This window comes from Eurosta solidaginis, chromosome 2 (assembly GCF_040869045.1).
Source record: "Eurosta solidaginis isolate ZX-2024a chromosome 2, ASM4086904v1, whole genome shotgun sequence".
Taxonomy (NCBI): Eukaryota; Metazoa; Arthropoda; class Insecta; order Diptera; family Tephritidae; genus Eurosta; species Eurosta solidaginis.
The window spans coordinates 122,222,392-122,243,933 of record NC_090320.1 but is presented as its reverse complement, the minus strand read 5'-3'; the positions used below and the strand labels follow the sequence as shown (position 1 = coordinate 122,243,933).

The following is a 21,542-nucleotide window of genomic DNA, read 5'->3' as shown; positions in this document are numbered from 1 at the left end:
GTTTATACCACCCCGCTCTCCGCACTTCGGTGGCCTCTGGGAGAGCGCAGTAAAGCAAGCCAAACATTATTTACGAAGAGCCATTGGGGCTCATATTCTAACACACGATGAATTTCACACAATTTGTTGCCAGGCTGAAGCGATTATTAACAGCCGACCATTAACGCCCATGACCAGCTGTCCCGAAGATATGCGCCCCGTAACACCAGCTCACCTTCTTATTGGTCGCTCACTCACTAACATACCAGAGCCATCGCTCTCGTCATCAAACCCAGGCGCATTAAAGCGCTATCAATTATCGCAATGGATACAACAGCAATTTTGGGAACGGTGGAGCAAAGAATATTTGCGAGAATTACAACAACGAACAAAGTGGAGGCACAGACGGAAAGGTGCGCGTTGTTCTTGTAAAAACAGCGACGGGCATTCATGGAAGGGCAATAACCAGAGTAAGTAAGCTACCAGTCGATGCAAATGCCAAAATTTCTCTGGGAAGCCACACTTCCCATTGGGGGGGAGGATGTTCAAGCACTAGAGCCCTGAATGGGTTAAAACCAACCAACGGAAGAATCATTCGATCAACATTTTTGTTATTGTAGTTTGCCCTTGAATATTAGGCAAATTGTTTTCATAACAACAGCGCAAAGCAGTTCCTTTCTGCTTTCATAGGTACTTGTAAAACATGCACATACATTTGTACATACATACACCATCACTCATCGTAGCTGCAGCAACAAAATATGTCACCAAATCACGCCATTTCTTCGTCTTCGCCACCCACACCGGTCATCATCGCTTTACATGTAACAGTTGCTATTGTCGTGACCGCAAAGACAATAACAACATGCAGTATCTTCGAAGCCAACGGCATACATATTTCTTGGATATAGCGAACAATCCAAAGCACACAAGCTGATCAATCAAAAAACGAAGCAAACGGTTGTTAGTCGTGACGTGACTTTCTTTGAAGCGGCAAATTATAAGGTAATTACTGATAAGAGCAATTTAAATAATTCCTTTTTACCACCAAGGACAAGAAGTTCCACAAGCAAGCGGAAAGCTACGGTTGTCGACAATGAGGACTCTAGCGACGATGAAGAGTTTCCTGAATTCAGTGAGGATGCAGCGAATGTGGTTCAAAATTGTTGCCCAGATAAAGCGTTAGAACACACATTGCGTGATCAACTAACGGAAAACGTGGTGGACTCTAGTGCAAATTGTAGCAAAAACAGTATATCAGTCGGATCCTTTTACGGATTCAGTGAGGGAGATAATACTGTTGAGAATCCTGCAAATGATTCAGGTGATGTTACCGATCGTGAAGTTGCCACAGACAGTGAAAATGATACAATGAAATCACAGTTTGGGTTTTTGACAACAACTGATCCCGTATTAGCCCTGAAAAAGTTCCGAAATGACCCAGACGGGCTCCCGGACGGATCCCTAAATGACCCTGACGGGATCACGGACAGATCCCGAAATCTATCCAGGAATGATCTTGGAAGGGTCCCAAAATGATCCTGAAATAGTCTCGGAAAAGTCCAGAAATTGTCCTGACGGGATCCCGGATGGTTCTTGAAAACTATGCTTAAATGATCCCGAAAAATTCGCGAAATGAACCTGACGGGATCCCGAAAACCATCCATATTAGTCCCAAAAAAGTCCCGAAATGACCCCGACGGGATCCCGAACGGGTACCGAAAACCATCTAGAAATGATGCCGGAAGGTATCCCAAATGATCCCGAAATAGTCCCAAAATGAACCCGACGGGATCCCGGAGGGGTCCTAAAATGATCCCGAAAAAGTCCCGAATAGACCCCGGCGGGATCCCGGACGGATCCCGAAAACCATCGAGATTTGATCCCGGAAGAGTTTACCCTACGGGATTACAAATAAGGTGAAGCTAATTATAAAACCATATTAATAAGGCAGTAGGCGCATTGGAGCGAATGAAGAGTTACATAGAAACATACAGGTAAAGCTAATAAAAGCGTGCTAATAAAAACAATTGAAGGAGGGCGGATGGCGGGTGGAGAAGGAGAGGACCACTGATCGTTTTTCCAAAATTCTTTAGATCTCGATCTGTATGTGCCAGATACCAAAAACTATTGATTTTGGAGAAAATATATATTGAGTTATAAAAATTTATGGATTTTACACCAGAGGGGTAGAGAAGGGGGGAGGGGGGGTTGGAGGGCCGGAGGGTGTCACTGCTCACTTTGTAAACCATCGACTTATTTGACCCATTAAGTCTGTAATATTCGTGAAGGCCAGTATAAGTAAAGTTATAATGTGTAAAAATTATTAAAAATTAATTGTTCGAAGGGGTCGTGGGACCCCACCCTCTTTCCATTTCGAAAAAAATTTCGCCAGTAGACTATTGTCTGTGTCCCAAATTTCATCAAAATCCGTGTAGCCGTTCCGGCGTGATTCGGTCACAAAAACGAATAAAATACAATAATTAAATTATAACTGTTCCTAGGGGGCGGGGACATCCCCCCTTTTCAAAAGAATATAGCTAGTAAATCCTTCCAGACTATTGGCTATATGTGTGCCAAATTTCATCCAAATCGGTCCAGCCGTTCTTGCGTGATTGAGGCACAAATACAAACGTCTGGACAAACATCCAAACATCTAAACATCCAAACTTTCCCATTTTTAATATATATTAGATTAGATTAGGATTAACATACTGCACTAAAGAAAATAATTTATCAATTTAATCAATTAAAACCAACTTACAAATAAATTGTTTTTGTTATTTTGAAGACCATTTGTACAGATGTGTACTTTAGATAATACTAGCAGACCCGGCAGACGTTGTTCTGCCCTAAATTTGGCTTATCTGCATACATTTTAATAAGCTTCTTCCGTCTAGCTCTGCCCTACCCCTCTACACTTTTTCCTAATCTTTTTATTCACTCCTCCCTCAATCTTTTTCGCTTTATCAACCATCTTCGTTTAATTCTATCTCTTTGTCAGTCTCCTTCTCTCTTTTCTCTTCTCTCAAGTTTTTCTCCTTCTTCTTCATCTCTTATTGCCAGTACCAGAGGGTGGTATGTATTTTGTTCCAGTCCCGTTCCGAGTCTCAGTCCCAGTCCCACTCCGAGTGTCAGTCTCAGTCCCAGTCCTAGTCCTAATCCCAGTCCCAATTCGTCTCTGGTATACTTCGCGGAAAAAAGCATCGTAAACACAAATATAGGCAAATTTATATACGAAATTTCAGGCAAATCGAATAGGACGTATGTAAATAAATATGTGGGTATTATTAATTCATGTTTTTATTTCGGCTTCGCATGCATATATATCAGTTTTGCAAGGTTGATGCAACTAAATCGAATATCACAATGAAAATTATTTTAAAGCCCTCAGCAACAGCTTTCATTTGATATCCATAATACACACACGTTCTAGGGGTATCCGGGTCCACGTTTTGGCCTATATCTCGAGCCGCTAGTCAATCAGCGGTGTAAAACTTACTCTGTATTATAGCACACATCAACAGCTTTAATTTGATACCCGTAATGTAAAAACGCATCCTAGTGTTACCCTGATCCACGTTTTGGCCTATATCTGGAGACCCTAGTCACCAATAGGTATGAAGATTACCGTGTACTAAAGCACTCATTAACAGCTTCGACTTGATACCCATAATGTAAAAACACTCTCTAGGCGTTGACGGGCCCACCTTTTGGCCTATAACTCGAGAACCTAGTCACCCAGGGGTATGAAAATTACCCTCAAATAAAGCACTCATCAACAGCTTTCATTGTTATTCATACTCTATAAACACATTCCAGGGGTACCCGGGTCCACGTTTTGTCCTATATCTCGAGACCCTAGTCACCCAGGGGTATGAAAGTTACCCTCTACTAAAGCACTCATCAACAGCTTTCATTTGTTATCCATATTCTATAAACACATTCTAGGGGTACCCGGGTCCACGTTTTGGCCTATATCTCGAGACCCTAGTCACCCAGGGGTATGAAAATTATCCTGCACTATAGCACTCATCAACAGCTTTCATTTTGGCCTATATCTCGAGATCGTAGTCACCCAGCGGTGTAAAACTGACCCTGTACTAAAGCATACATCAACAGCTTTAATTTGATACCCATAATATAAAAACACATTATAGGTGTTTCCGGGTCCATACTTTTGGCCTATATCTCGAGACCGTAGTCACCCAGCGGTGTAAAATTTACCCTGTACTAAATCATACATCAACAGCTTTATTTTGATATCCATAATGTAAAAAAACATTCTAGGTGTATCCGGGTCCACGTTTTGGGCTATATCTCGAGACCCTAGCCTCCCAGTTGTATGAAAATTATCCTGTACTCTAGCACTCATCAACAGCTTTCATTTGATATCCAGATTGTATAAACACATTCTAGGGGTACCCGGGTCCACGTTTTGGGCTATATCTCGAGATCCTAGCCTCCCAGTTGTATGAAAATTATCCTGTACTATAGCACTTATCAACATCTTTCATTTGATATCCATATTGTATAAACACATTCTAGGGGTACTCGGGTCCACGTTTTGGGCTATATCTCGAGACCTTAGCCTCCCAGTTGTATGAAAATTATCCTGTACTATAGCACCTTGGTATACCACAGCATAACATGAACTCCAATGAAATTATTGAAAAAGAAGAAAAGTCAGTTAATTAGCAATCAATATCGCGAAAACATCATCGTCGTCGCTGGTACACAAAGTTTCGTTGTTCTTATAGTCCGCTTACGAAATATAAAGTTTTATAACAAATTTAGTTTTGCAAAATATTAACATTACATAGACAATTTAGAAAATAAGAAAGTTGTAAGAAGTGAAGTGAAAATTAATAAATTGAATTGAACATCCCAAAAGGGAGAGAAAAAAGCTTCTTTTCCTCACCAGATATCATGATGAAATTTGCCAGGAACGTTACCCTTATTACTATATGTATGCTTAATAAAAATTAGCAAAATCGAAGAACGACCACGCCCACTTTTTAAAAAAAAATTTTTTAAAGTCAAATTTTAAAAGAAAAGTTAATATCTTTACAGTATATAAGTAAATTATGTCAACATTTAACTCCAGTAATGATATGGTGCAACAAAATACAAAATTAAAGAAAATTTCAAAATGGGTGTGGCTCCGCCCTTTTCATTTAATTTGTCAAGGATACTTTTAATGCCATAAGTCGAACAAAAATTTGCCAATCCTTGTGAAATTTGGCAGAGGCTTAGATTCTGGGACGATAACTGTTTTCTGTGAAAAAGGGCGAAATCGGTTGAAGCCACGCCAAGTTTTTATACACAGTCGACCGTCTGTCCTTCCGCTCAGCCGTTAACACGACAACTTGAGCAAAAATCGATATATCTTTACTAAACTCAGTTCACGTACTTATCTGAACTCACTTTGTATTGGTGTAAAAAATGGCCGAAATCCGACTATGACCACGCCCACTTTTTCGATATCGAAAATTACGAAAAATGAAAAAAATGCCATAATTATATACCAAATACGAAAAAGGGATGAAACATGGTTATTGTATTAGTCTATTGACGCAAAATATAACTTTAGAAAAAACTTTGTAAAATGAGTGTGACACCTACCATATTAAGTAGAAGAAAATGAAAAAGTTTTGCAGCGCGAAATCAAAAGCCCTTGGAATCTTGGAAGGAATACTGTTCGTGGTATTACATATATAAATAAATTAGCGGCACCCGACAACTAAGGGCCACTCCCTTTTGAAATATTCACCTTTCATTTGATACCCAAATCGTACAAAAAAATTCTAGAGTCACCTCTGGCCCACCTTTATGGCGATATCTCGAAAAGGCGTCCACCTATAGAACTACTCCCTTTTAAAATACTCATTAACACCTTTCATTTGATACCGATATCGTACAAACAAATTCTAGAGTCAGCCCTGGTCCACCTTTATGGCGCTATCTCGAAAAGGTGTCCACCTATAGAACTAAGGCCCACGCCCTTTTAAAATACTCATTAACACCTTTCATTTGATACCCATATCGTACAAACAAATTCTAGAGTCACCCCTGGTCCACCTTTATGGCGATATCTCGAAAAGGCGTCCATCTATAGAACTAAGGCCCACGCCCTTTTAAAATACTCATTAAAACCTTTCATTTGAAACCCATATTGTACAAACGCATTCTAGAGTCACCCCTGGTCCACGTTTATGGCGATATCCCGAAAAGGCGTCCACCTATAGAACTAAGGCCCACTCCCTTTTAAAATGTTCATTAACACCTTTCATTTGATACCCATATAGTACAAACAAATTCTAGAGTCACCCCTGGTCCACCTTTATGGCGATATCTCCAAAAGGCGTGCACCTATAAAATTAAGGCCCACGCCCTTTTAAAATACTCATTAACACCTTTCATTTGATACCCATATCGTACAAACAAATTCTAGAGTCACAGCTGGTCCATCTTTATGGGGGTATCTCGAAAAGGCGACCACCTATAGAACTTAGGCCCACGCCCTTTTAAAATATTCATTAACACCTTTCATTTGATACCCATATCGTACAAACAAATTCTAGAGTCAGCCCTGGTCCACCTTTATGGCGATATCCCTAAATGGCGTTAATCTATAGAACTATGGCTCACTCCCTCTTAAAATACTCTTTAACACCTTCCATTTGATACACATGTCATACACACATACACATACTCATCATACACATTCCAGGGTTACCTTAGGTTCTTTTTACTACATGGTGATTTTCCCTTATTTTGTCTCCACAGCTCTCAACTTAGTATGTAATGTTCGGTTACGCCCGAACTTAGCTTTCCTTACTTGTTAATTCAAATTTTAACAAAAAATGTAATATCTTTACAGTATATAAGTAAATTATGTCAACATTCAACTCCAGTAATTATATGGTGCAACAAAATACAAAAATAAAAGAAAAGTTCAAAATGGGCGTGGCTCCGCCCTTTTTCATTTAATTTGTCTAGGATACTTTTAATACCATAAGTCGAACAACCATTTACCAATCCATGTGAAATTTGGCAGGGGCTTAGATCATAGGACGGTAACTGTTTTCTGTGAAAAAGGGCGAAATCGGCTGAAGCCACGCCCAGTTTTTATAAACAGTCGGCCATCTGTCCTTCCGCTCGGCTGTTAACACGATAACTTGAGCAAAAATCGATATATCTTTACTAAACTCAGTTCACGTACTTATCTGAACTCACTATGTATTGGTAAAAAAACTGGCCGAAATCCGACTATGACCACACCCACTCTTTCGATATCGAATATATAAATAAATTAGCGGTACCCGACAGATGAAGTTCTGGGTCACCCTTGTCCACATTTTGGTCGATATCTCGAAAACGCTTTCACATATACAACTACCACCACTCCCTTTTAAAATACTCACTAATACCTTTCATTTGATGCCCATATCGTACAAACAAATTCTAGAGTCACCCCTGATCCACCTTTATAGCGACATCTCGAAAAGGTGTCCACCCATAGAACTAAGGCCCACTCCTTTTTAAAATACTCATTAACACCTTTCGTTTCACACCCATATTGCACAAACGCATTCTAAAAACAACCCTGGTCCACCTTTATGGCGATATCTCGAAAAGGCGTCTACCTATAGAACTAAAGGACACGCCCTTTTGATATACTCATTAACACCTTTCGTTTGATACCCATATTGTACAAACGCATTCTAGAGTCAACCCTGATCCACCTTTATAACGATATCTCGAAAAGGCGTCCACCTATTCAACTAAGGCCCACTCCGTTTTAACTCATTAACACCTTCCATTTGGTACCCATATCGTACAAACAAATTCTAGATCACCCCTGGTCCACCTTTATGGCGATATCTCGAAAAGGCGTCCACCTATAGAACTAAGGCCCACTCCTTTTAAAATACTCATTAACACCTTTCATTTGATACCCATATCGTACATACAAATCCTAGCGTCACCCCTGGTCCACCTTTATGGCGATATCTCGAAAAGGCGTCCACCTATAGAACTAAGGCCCACTCCCTTTTAAAATACTCATTAACACCTTCCATTTGATACCCATATCGTACAAACAAATTCTAGCGTCACCCCTGGTCCACCTTTATAGCGATATCTCGAAAAGGCGTCCACCTATAGAACTAAGGCTCACTCCCTTTTAAAATACTCATTATCACCTTTCCTTTGATACCCGTATTGTACAAACGCATTCTAGAGTCAACCCTGGTCCACCTTTATAACGATATCTCGAAAAGGCATCCACCTATAGAACTAAGGCCCACTCCCTTTTAACTCATTAACACCTTTCATTTGATACACATATCGTACAAAAAAATTCTAGAGTCACCCCTGGCCCACCTTTATGGCGATATCTCGAAAAGGCGTCCACCTATAGAACTAAGGCCCACTCCCTTTTAAAATACTCATTAACACCTTTCAATTGATACCCATATCGTACAAACAAATTCTAGAGTCACCTTCTCCACCTTTATGGCGATATCTCGAAAAGGAGTCCACTCATAGAACTAAGGCCCACTCCCTTTTAAAATACTCATTAACACTTTTCGTTTCACACCCATATTGTACAAACGCATTCTAGAGTCACCCCTGGCCAACCTTTATGCCGATATCTCGAAAGGGCGTCCACCTACAGAACTAAGGCCAACTCCCTTTTAAAATACCCATCGACACCTTTCATTTGATACCCATATCGTACAAACAAATTCTAGGGTCACCCCTGGTCCACCTTTATGACGATTTCTCGAAAAGGCGTCCACCTATAGAACTAAGCCCACGTCCTTTTAAAATACTCATTAACACCTTTCATTTGATACCCATATCGTACAAACAAATTTTAGAGTCAGCCCTGGTCCATGGTTTATAGCGATATCCCTAAATGGCATCCACCTATACAACTATGGCCCACTCCCTCTTAAAATACTCTTTAATACCTTCCATTTGATACACATACTCATCATACACAGGGTTACCCTAGGCTCATTTTCCTACATGGTGATTTTCCCTTATTTTGTCTCCATAGCTCTCAGCTGAGTATGTAATGTTCGGTTACACCCGAACTTAGCCTTCCTTACTTGTTTTTTATATTTTTACAAAAAAAAAAAATTAAAAAATCCGTAATGATTGTTCGTTCTCTTTGTATCTGCAGGGCCTAGCAAAAAGTGGCGTATACACTGTTGTTTATAGCAAATTTTATTACCTTTTAAAAGCTACAAACCATTTTGGAATTGCTCAATTTGTTTGAGATATATATGATTAAGTGGACCCAATTTTTTTTTTTTGAAAGAATGGTTATTCATAAATATCTCAAAAACATTACCATAGAATAAAAAATAACCTTGATTTTCGGAATCAGAGGGTGATTTTACATAGGAATTTCATAATGGTGTCTCTGGTGCATTTTGGCTGTAAACCAGTCTTATTATTGTTTTTTATAGCTCTCTATAACCTCTCTATTTTCAAATTGAAACCTAGTCCTCTGCGCTCATTTTCAAAAAGACCGATATAATCTATTTTTGAAACCTAATTTGGTTTCACAAAAAAGTTTTAGATTAAGGCTCAATTTTTTAACTATGTATATATCTTGACCTATAGCGAATATCAATTTTTTTAAGTATTTACCAATTTACAAAATGCTAAAATATTGTTTCCATAAAAAAATATAGGTAAAAATATGTTTTAGCATGTTCGCTTTTCTTAGCATTGATATATCATAGATTTTTATGCATTTGGACAACCTCGAAATGCTTTTTAGACCTATGCCCTAAGTTTTTTTGTCTGTACAAACAACAATAATACTATGCGACAAAATTAATCTTTTAAGCTATTGCATAGATTTTATCGCGGGCTTTGCGACTAAATCAAAAAAAAACATAACGGATATTTGTCAAAAAAGGTTCGAAAAGTTCGTAAAGGTTCGGTGTTAGCAACAGGCCAAATACATAAAATTGGATCTCTATCATAAACATCGGTGGGCACCACTACATTTACACGGTTACCAAATTGAGAATGCGTTATTAAACAAGAACGCGTAGCGAGCACGAAAGCAAAATCAATTATTTATTTAGTTTGATTTCAATGCTTGAACGGTAAACATGTGTCACACGCACTCTTTGGTACTCTGTTTTAAGCGCGCGTGCGACACTTCCTTACCGTACGACCATCCAAATCAAACTAAAAGAGCTGTCGTTGATTTTCACGAAGTAGCCATTGTGCTATCGCTTATCGTGTACATATATGGTCGCTTACAAGCCAACCTAATAAAACCGCACTGCGTTTTTTAGCGCACGCAAACAACCGGCGTTTTTTGCCCCAACCCAAATAAGCATGCGTTGCGACAATGTAAAGCATGTGTGCAAACGTCAAATCTAAATGTCACGCAGAACAAAAATTGGAAATCGAGTTAGGTTTTCACGCAGCAAATTCAATTTGAGTTGCTCTCATACAAGTTGTATGTGCATGAGACTTTTTGACAGAAAATTACTTGCGTGCGTTTATATTAGGTTGGCTTGTTGGCAGGTGCTAAGCTCACGCCCACCCCGGATCATAAAGTTAAAAATAAAGTTAAAGTTTAAGTGAAAGTTAAAGTTAAAATCAAAGTTAAAGTTAAAGTTAAAGTTAAAGTCAAAGTTAAGGTTAAGGTTAAAGTTAAAGTTAAATTTAAAGTTAAAGTTACAGTTAAAGTTAAAGTTAAAGTTAAAGTTAAAGTGAATGTTAAAGTTAAAGTTAAAGTTAAGAATAAAGTTAAAGTAAAAGTTAAAGTTAAAGCTGAAGTTAAAGTTAAAGTTAAAGTGAATGTTAAAGTTAAAGTTAAAGTTAAAAATAAAGTTAAAGTTAAAGTGAAAGTTAAATATTAACTTCTCATTTATTCAATAAAAGTAAAAAATTTGTTTTCTTATCGGTCACCACGCTTAAAAAGGTTAACTTGAATTAATATCAAAGACAAAACTTGAATTAATATCAAAGAAAAAAAAATGTTGCATAAATATTATAAGTGCATAAGATGATAATATGCAATAGCTTTACCGCGGTAGTCCCCGAGTTCCACACGTCCTTTTTTCTGGGTATTGGACCAAACCAACTTTTTTCGGGAGATTGAGGCTTAAGTTTAAAAAGTACTATCTCCGTTTTGCTAAGTTATCTTCCAAAAAATAGATATCGACTTTCGAAGTTCGAAATTCTATATTTCGAAATTTTATTTTATTTTTTAAGTAAAAATGTGGTCGAGGTCCGCTCTTTTCCCTTATTTGAAGAGCTGAATTCTTTTTTTGAGAAATTTAGTATAGCAGCTGTTATACGAGGTGAAAAGTCAGAGCTTCGAAAACATGAAAAACCCGGTATTTCCGAATTTTCGAAACACAAATCAAAAAGTATTGCATATATATTGCTGCGAATGTGGTTAAATGGCGTTTACTTTGATATGCATATCTTTAAAGAAAAATTTTGGCAAAACCCCTGTTTAAGCAGAAAAATGAGTTTTTTTACCAAAAATTTATTTTAACCAACACAATTTCTAGCTGATAAAACTATTGAATATTAAATAAATCATAAACTTGCATTAAATGTGCTATTTTCAAATCAAAGCACTGCGTTTTTATACTTTTGAACTCTTAACAGTACTTATGTCCACTGTGCTCCCCAACAAATTATGACGATCATGCTATGATTTAAATGTGTGTAAAAACGACAAGTAAGCCAGTCCCTACATACAAATTTTATTTTGTTAAGCTAAATTAATTAAAAGATATACGCTTCCACTAGGTTGTTGACATACTCTCGAAAATTGTCAACACGCTGATTTCCAAGAACGTTAGTAATAACAACCTTTAACGCACCCCAAGCAATCGCAGTATTAGTATTTAAGGTTTTAGTGAACTCTTCGCTTTTTATCATTATTCGAATGTCCGGCAGGACCGCAGAGAGTCGAGCCGGGCCCCTGGGACAGATCGCGTTCACGGGCACCCTAAAAAATAAACTCAATCCAGTAAAAAATTAACATAACATACATAAATTTTTCAATTCAAATTTTCAGTTTTATTTAATATAAATAAGATTTACTGGAGCACTTACATAAATGAAATGATAGATTTCATTGTTTGATTTCTTACATTAACTTTTTCTAAATATGTACATTAAGAGATTGAATCAGCCAAGGAAAACCTTCCGTGCTTTTTGATCTGCGAATATGGAAATTACCGATTCAAAACTAATGCTGCAAGCAAGGCTGGACTCCAACGCCAATGTTCCAAGGCTTGTCAAGCGATCTTGGCTCATAGTAGAACGTAAAAAAATTTTCATGCGAGACAATAGACTAAAAGAACCCCCTACAGCCACACTGACTGGAAGTGTGCAAAATATTCTTAATGCTATGCAGATGTTAGGAAATAATACTTCCATCTTCAAGTAATGAAATTTGTTCAGAAGTTGAAATGGTGGCAGCGAATCACATCCCAAGTTTGCTAAGTGGATGGCTTTGAGATGAATGATTTCATCTATCAGATCCGTAGAAATATCAATGCCATAAATCGGGCAGAATGTCGCTGCCTTTTCTCTGAGCTCTTCTTCCGTCAGACTCTGATACTTCCACAAAAAACTAAATTTAAACGCAATGTCATTTACGGCTTCGAAAAATTGTGTCATGTTACCAATCAAGCTGTCCAAAAGTACGTAAAAAACTTGCGCTTCGCAAAACAAGTAAAGTGTACTAATTCAATTTAACGCTATAGTTTATTATCAGCCTGTATTTACAGATGTCGCTGGCTTTTACAAAAATGAAAAAGCAATACGACCAAACCGATAGGGGCATAGTTATAGTCGAAATAAAATGTGATTTTAAGTTAGTTGAAGCATTTTTGACAGATAGCGCTTATAAAATTGTTTCAAAAACGTTTACCTAACTTAAAATCACATTTTATTTCGCCTACCCCAGAGTATTTGATTGGATGCTAATGATTTCAGTTTAGTGATTTTCAATTTCAAAACAACTTTTTGTAGCAACAAAATATGTATGTATCTATGAAATCCTAGTTAGAGTACTGTCAATACTGCTTTGCCTTGACTGGCCCCCAAAAACTTTTCAGGCCCCAGGGCAATTGCCCTGGCTGCCCCCTCTCCCCTCTCCGTGGCCCTGATGTCCGGACCGTTAAAAATACCGAAACATGCATTAAAATATATAAAAATCTATAAATCAAAGGCATGTGAACATATAATTTAAATACAAACCTGCTTCAATTTTGGCGCAAGAAAGTTAAGGAAACATTTATCTCAGACACGCTTTTGAGGCATCATTGGTTTTAATGAATGACTTGATAAATTTTGTTACTAGTCCCAATTTTATATGTATTGGCGGAATAAAGATTTTCTCACGACTTACTAGAGGACTGTTTATGACGTTTGCTTTCTCAACAGTATATTCGTATCGAAGTGGCCAATCTTTTTTATTTTACTGGTCTCCAGTATAACGCGTCTGCCACAAACAAATAAAGGTCATATTCCTTGGCCATCTAGGCGGTGGCAGTCCCATGATAGTGGCTACTACTTTCTTCTACTCTCCATTGGAATTGCTCATCTATATTTATAAAAAGAAGTGTACATTTTGATTGTCACTCCATAACTGGAGAACGGATAGAAAGATTGCCATGAAATTTTTAGGAAAGATACAGGAAGGAGAGGTGATGGTTATCCCGGTTAAGCCATTCTTGAGTTATGATTTTTTTTTAGAAAAAATTCAAAATTTGAAAAAAATAATAAAAAGAAGTGTACATTTTGATTGTCACTCCATAACTCGAGAACGGATAGAAAGATTGCCAGGAAATTTTTAGTTTGGTATATAAATTTGCCTATATTGGTATTTACGATCGTTTTTTTCGGGAAGTAGACCAGAGACGGACTGTGACGGGGACTAGGACTAGGAATGGGACTGAGACTCGGAGTGGGACTGGGACTGAGACTCGGAAGGGGATTGGAACAAAATACATACCACCCTCTGGGAATGGAAATAAGGAATGAAGAAGAATAAGAAGAACTTGAGAGAAGAGAGAAGAGAAAGAAGAGAAAGAGACTGAGAAAGAGATATAATGAGACGAAGATGGAGATAGATGAAGCGAAAAAGACGGAGGTTGGAGTAAATAAAAGGATTAGTAAAAAGTGTAGAGGGGGAGGGCAGAGTTAGACGGAAAAAGCTTATTAAAATGTATGCATATAGACCAATTTTAGGGCAGAACAACGTCTGCCGGTTCTGCTAGTACTATATATAAATGAGAAGGACTTTCAAGTTGTTGTATGTTTCAAGCCTGTCTGTATTGTACGCTAGTTGGACTGGTGGAATACTTTTGTCTTTGTATAACAAGACCGCTTTTAAACTGGCTTTGTTAGAATCTACGAAGAGGCGCCAATCGGGTGGATTACGATTTATACTCATCTCGTACATCAATCCGGCGACATCATGGCAATAGGTAAACGAGTTAGCACCATTTACAGTAAAATATTGTTTAATATATGCTTGCCTGTCACGATAGCCCGACGTTCTTACATCTGATGCCAGGTAGTTTCCATACTTTAAAAATTGTTCCAATTCTTCGGATTTTCTTTTTGATAGGGCGAGTTTTCTCACCAGTTCATCTAACTCCCTTTGTGTAATGAGCCTCACTAATCCAGTTGATTCAGATGACACAAATGTCTCATCACCTTCGTATGAAATATTCATAGAAGCTGGTTCGAGCGTAGCTTGACAAGGGCTTCTTATGGGAGGTGCGGCAATGTTATGGCTATGTGGCCTCGGCAGCCTCACATACAAACTTTCAGTGCACTCTCTTTTGCGACGTTTTATCCGGTTATCGACAATATGGTAATTTAAACATACATGACAAGTGCCTCTGTTATGTACATCTAAAAAAAATAGTTATATCATGGTCATATACAATACTGTATCTAAGTACATAATGTAATATTCTGTATGGTTTATTGTGATGGCAGGATTGCTATGTAGTGTAAGCCAGTTAAATTAAAACAAAATAGATTTTGTTGGCGCTAATGTAAATAAATATGGCTCCCCACTTGGTTCAATGTAACTTAACTATGCCGCTATGACTGTGTCGCTATGAGTAATTTGTGTGTGGTCGAAAGTGAAATTCATTTGCTTATGCATTTCAAGCTAGACCTATTCTGGCATGTACATAAGTACAATTATCTTGTATTGTGGTAATGCCACATCATCCACCTTTAAGAAGAATCGCATACACTTGAGAAAATTGTATGTGATTCTTAAAGTGATTTAATGACCATTTATAGTTTACTAAATTTTAATTGCTTTTTAGTTTGCTATTGCAATTTATTGTATTTTGGTAATTTGATATTGAGCGTGAATAGTTTGTTTACTTATTTTTATATCCGTTTACATTTGCTTGCCATGTGTGATTTTTTGTGTTGACACATTTTTTTTCTCTCTATTGTTCTTTTGTTTGTACATTTTGTTTTTTGAAGTATAATATATATATGTACATTTGTATGGTTTTGTGCTTGTGATTATCAATAATGTTTTGCATCAAGTGTTATTGACATTTGGTTTTTACATATCACTTAAAAATCGGCATGAGGTAACCGCAGCTTGATACCAACATGACTTTATATTTATGCATTTTTTTTTCATTGTGTGCTTGCATTTTTATTGATGAGTAAATTGGAATGTCTACAGTGAGATTGTTTGGAAATTTTTTTTCCAATTATTTGGGTTTACTAGCAAATGTATTATACTGGTTTACATATATATGTGTTGGTTGAAGTAAAAATATTTCCTATTACTACTTTCTATTCTACCTGTGGGTAAAGTAAAAATATTTTTTCCTAAAATTATGATCTCTCTAAAACCTAGGTTTCCGTACTGAAACATCCCATACTTATATCTATTTCTTTAATTATTTCTATTAAATAACATTTTTTCATTGTTATATCCTATCATTAGGGTTACATTAAACTTAGTAAAAAAAATCTGTAGCTAATTTATGGAAATATATAATATGGAATATGTAACTAATTATGCAGAAAGTTAAGAGCGGTGATTGATGTAAGAGGAAGGTAGTTTATATTAGTAGTAGTCCAATTAATGGGCAAAAGAATGGTACAGTGGGTGCAAATATTTTTCATATCTTGTAATTTATTTTTCTTCTTTTCCAGCAGTATCTTTGATCTTATTTGTCATGCGATTTCTGCGGCGGCCACCAAGACAGAATCGTCATGACTTTTATGAAGAATTATTTTTATTTCTATACCGGGATTTGTGACTTGCACAAAATTTTTGGGTTTGTGCAATTAGTTGATCTTGAGAACTTGGTTATCAATTATTATTTTAAATTTGCCTACTGCAGTAAATATTCAATTAAATTTTCCTTATAAATTTCAAGTCCTGGATTGCCGACATTTCTTGTATGCCTGGTCGAATATTGTCCTAAGTCAATAACTTCCTCAACAATCTGGTTGCTTGATCATTTTTCTACGCTAACATTTGTCTATCCTAAGATGAAAATGAGCGTGACTAGTCTTTTATTGCAAATTTATATAGCGCTTCATATATATTTTTAAGGTTCTCTTTGTGACTTTTTCTTCATGCTTGTTGTTATGGGCTGGTTTTTAAAATATTTGTTTATTTTCTTTCTTAGGTTTTGCTTATTTCCACCGTCCTAGAATTTCCTATTGCTTCATGACCATCTTTGTCAGGAGCATTCAACGGAATCATTCAAGCTCTTTATTTGCTATTAAATTTAGGCAGGGCTTTTGAAGCTGCCTTTGCTGTCGATTGCTACAATTTGAAATTTACTTGAAGTGTTTATTGCTCTTCCTCAGCTTTGGGTTTGGTACTAAAAATAGAGTTCCTTATATACGAGTTTGAACGGGGTTTTGTTGCCTATATTTGAATTTCATATAACTTTTGAGCGTCATAGCTATTGTGACGATCGATAGCATGAGTGCGCAAATTATAACTGCTAACCAAACATCTGGAACGTTTGGCGAGTTTTTTGTATCTATTTCTGTTGGTGGTTCATATTTAACTATCCTGTTCTCTGTTTCTGAATTTTCCTTTCTTACTTCGTAGCCAGCTATGGCTATCAAAATGCCTTGCGCAATCTTTGTCCACCAAGCCATGTAAAAATGTTTGATTTTATTCTTTTATCCTATGCATTCCATTTTACTTGTTTATTTAGTTAAAGCTATTAAAGTATAAACAATTTGGTTTTAATGGAAACATTTGTTTAAATAAACCATTTAGCATTTTTTTTAATTTACAAAAATATTTTAAAAATTAATTTTTATGCCATTTTGCTTTATTTTTAAAATTTTTTTCTGAAATCTTTATAAAATTTTGATTGTGTTTTCACACTTCTCAAAAATTCTATGGAATTCCTCTTCTGTTGTTATTTCGTTCATAACAAAGGAAATAACTGAAATTGTGTATATGTAACGAAAGTTAGCAGGGTATGTAAGAAGTTTTACGAAAACGCCCTAAGCATTCCAATTTACTTAAATATTGAATTTTTATTTATTTTACGTTTAATTAATTCTTTTTTGTTCTCTTTATATTTTTACATATATTTTTTCTTCTGTTTAAATTATTTCTAATACTCCTATTGTAATAAAAAAAATCCTAGGCAAAATATAATTTTTGCCAATGGCTAAGCGTCACAGGGCCGCTCAATTTATTCTAAATTTTATACTTATGTTGTTGCCCGTTTTGCTGTCTCGCCGCCAACAGACATCAATTGTAAAGATATTTTCCGTACTCTTTTTGTTGTTAAATTGTATTCCACTTCTTCTATGCTCGCTTGCTGCCAGTTGGTCACCAATACTCAATTTTCTGTTTTTACCGAATAAATTGTATGCCACTTCTTCTATGCTCGCTTGCTGTCAGTTGGTCACCATTACTTAATTTTCTGTTTTTTCGAATCCTAGCCTCTGTATGCATCATAGTGATCTTTTTTGTTTTTTTTTGGTAGTAATTAATTTGTCCTCTGGTGATTCTCCTTCACTATGACATTTGCCGAAAAATCCGAACGAAATGGCTCCATTTGTAATTTTTCCAATCTCATTTGTGTTCTTTTTGTTGTCTGAGCTGGTAGGATCGAATTTGATTTTGTATGGTTTATTGTGATGGCAGGATCGCCATGTAGTATAATTTTGTTGGCGCTAATGTTCAGCGCCCACATCAGATTAATGATTACATTATTTTTGTACAATACCGACACACTAAAAATAACTACATTCTATTTCTATATACCTAATCAGTACTATAATATTATTACCTAACTATGTAATAATGTTTGGTCGGTCGCACCGACAAACCGAGGCTGTCGAACAGTCATGTTTATGGGTTAAGCACTGTAAATGGATATGTCTCCCCGCTGGGTTCAATGTAACTTAACTATGCCGCCATGACTGTGTCGCTACGAGTAATTTGTGTGTGGTCGAAAGTGAAATTCATTTGCTTATGCATTTCAAGCTAGACCTATTCTGGCATGTACATAAATACAAATATCTTATATTGTGGTAATGTCACAACAATTACTTGGTTTATACCAAATTGCAGGAACTCCAAACGGCAATTGATAAATTTCTTTGGTAGACCATTTTTGTAAATGGTTATAGCAGGTTCGGCATATCTTTTTGAGAGCCCACGACTCGGCTTTTATAATCGGCTGATCAAAATACTGCGTATAGAGTGATTCCACTACTGGTGTGGTATTTACCAAACTTATTTTAATACTATATTTAGCTCACACAAAACAAAAGTTCGATTGCAGAATTGCTTCACATTCTTTTTCAGATATTTTTTTATTTTAGATCTGGTATTATACACTTTTATCAAATATTTGAGCCGTTATGACCTAGGACCTACCTAATTATTTTCTAGCTTTTCGTATTATTATTACTTCATGTAAGTATTGTTTTCAATAAAACCGTTTAACTTAAAATTTTTTTTTTAATTATTTTATTTTCAAGTTTTTAGTCTTTATTTAATTGCCTATTATTTCTCATTTTATTTAGTTCATTTAGTGACTCATTATTACAAGGACTCTTTCCTGACAATTTGTTACAACCTAAGTCCTCAATACATAATCCTTCCAAAGACTTTACTCGACTCTGCGCCACGTATGCTTGTCCCTCCTCCAACTCCAAAATATTTTGATGTCACTTCTGCCGGACTGTATGCAATATTTGTTCCAAATATGAGCCAAATCGGGCATCATAGGTCGCTTTCCATTCATGTACGTATTATGTGTTCCAAATATGGACCAAATCAAATCGGACCACAAATACGAAATTTGTGAATATCTCGATCCATGCGCCACCTAGCGGCGATCTTTTTCAGGTCGATTTCTATTCTTGTATGTATTATGTGTTCCAAATATGAGCCAAATCGGACCACAAATGCGAATTTTGCGAATATCACGATCCATGCGCCACCTAGCGGCGATTTTTTTTCACTGTCGATTTCTATTCTTGTATGTATTATGTGTTCCAAAAATGAGCCAAATCGGACCACAAATACGATTTTTGTGAATATCTCGATCCGTGCGCCACCTAGCATGAGTGCGCAAATTGTAACTGCTAACCAAACATCTGGAACGTTTGGCGAGTTTTTTGTATCTATTTCTGTTGGTGGTTCATATTTAACTATCCTGTTCTCTGTTTCTGAATTTTCCTTTCCTATTTCGTAGCCAGCTATGGCTATCAAAATGCCTTGCGCAATCTTTGTCCACCAAGCCATGTAAAAATGTTTGATTTTATTCTTTTATCCTATGCATTCCATTTTACTTGTTTGTTTAGTTAAAGCTATTAAAGTATAAACAATTTGGTTTTAATGGAAAAATTTGTTTAAATAAACCTTTTTAGCATTTTTTTTTGAATTTACAAAAATATTTTAAAAATTAATTTTTATGCCATTTTGCTTTATTTTTAAAATTTTTTTCTGAAATCTTTATAAAATTTTTATTGTGTTTTCACACTTCTCAAAAATTCTAAGGAATTCCTCTTCTGTTGTTATTTCGTTCATAACAAAGGAAATAACTGAAATTGTGTATATGTAACGAAAGTTAGCAGGGTATGTAAGAAGTTTTACGAAAACGCCCTAAGCATTCCAATTTACTTAAATATTGAATTTTTATTTATTTTACGTTTAATTAATTATTTTTTGTTCTCTTTATATTTTTAAATATATTTTTTCTTCTGTTTAAATTATTTCTAATACTCCTATTGTAATAAAAAAAAAATCCTAGGCAAAAATATAATTTTTGCCAATGGCTAAGCGTCACAGGGCCACTCAATTTATTCTAAATTTTATACTTATGTTGTTGCCCGCTTTGCTGTCTCCCCGCCAACAGACATCAATTGTAAAGATATTTTCCGTACTCTTTTTGTAGCTAAATTGTATTCCACTTCTTCTATGCTCGCTTGCTGCCAGTTGGTCATCAATACTCAATTTTCTGTTTTTACCGAATAAATTGTATGCCACTTCTTCCATGCTCGCTTGCTGTCAGTTGGTCACCATTACTTAATTTTCTGTTTTTTCGAAACCTTGCCTCTGTATGCATCATAGTGATCTTTTTTGTTTTTTTTGGTAGTAATTAATTTGTCCTCTGGTGATTCTCCTTCACTATGATATTTGCCGAAAAATCCGAACGAAAGGGCTCCATTTGTAATTATTCCAATCTCATTTGTGTTCTTTTTGTTGTCTAGGACCTACCTAATTATTTTCTAGCTTTTCGTATTATTATTACTTCATGTAAGTATTGTTTTCAATAAAACCGTTTAACTTAAAATTTTTTTTTTAATTATTTTATTTTCAAGTTTTTAGTCTTTATTTAATTGCCTATTATTTCTCATTTTATTTAGTTCATTTAGTGACTCATTATTACAAGGACTCTTTCCTGACAATTTGTTACAACCTAAGTCCTCAATACATAATCCTTCCAAAGACTTTACTCGACTCTGCGCCACGTATGCTTGTCCCTCCTCCAACTCCAAAATATTTTGATGTCACTTCTGCCGGACTGTATGCAATATTTGTTCCAAATATGAGCCAAATCGGGCATCATAGGTCGCTTTCCATTCATGTATGTGTTATGTGTTCCAAATATGGACCAAATCAAATCGGACCACAAATACGATTTTTGTGAATATCTCGATCCATGCGCCACCTAGCGGCGATTTTTTTTTCAGGTCGATTTCTATTCTTGTATGTATTATGTGTTCCAAATATGAGCCAAATCGGACCACAAATGCGAATTTTGCGAATATCACGATCCATGCGCCACCTAGCGGCGATTTTTTTTCACAGTCGATTTCTATTCTTGTATGTATTATGTGTTCCAAATATGAGCCAAATCGGACCCCAAATACGATTTTTGTGAATATCTCGATCCATGCGCCACCTAGCGGCAATTTTTTTCACAGGTCGATTTCTATTCTTGTATGTATTACGTGTTCCAAATATGAGCCAAATGGGACCAAAAATGCCAATTTTGCGA

General features: G+C 36.2%; 1 protein-coding gene across 1 annotated transcript in view; it reads right to left on the bottom strand.

The window, feature by feature from the left end:
- CarT (Carcinine transporter) overlaps positions 1-21,542 on the bottom strand; it is a 514,516-nt gene that overhangs the window by 439,075 nt on the left and 53,899 nt on the right. The window lies entirely within an intron of this gene.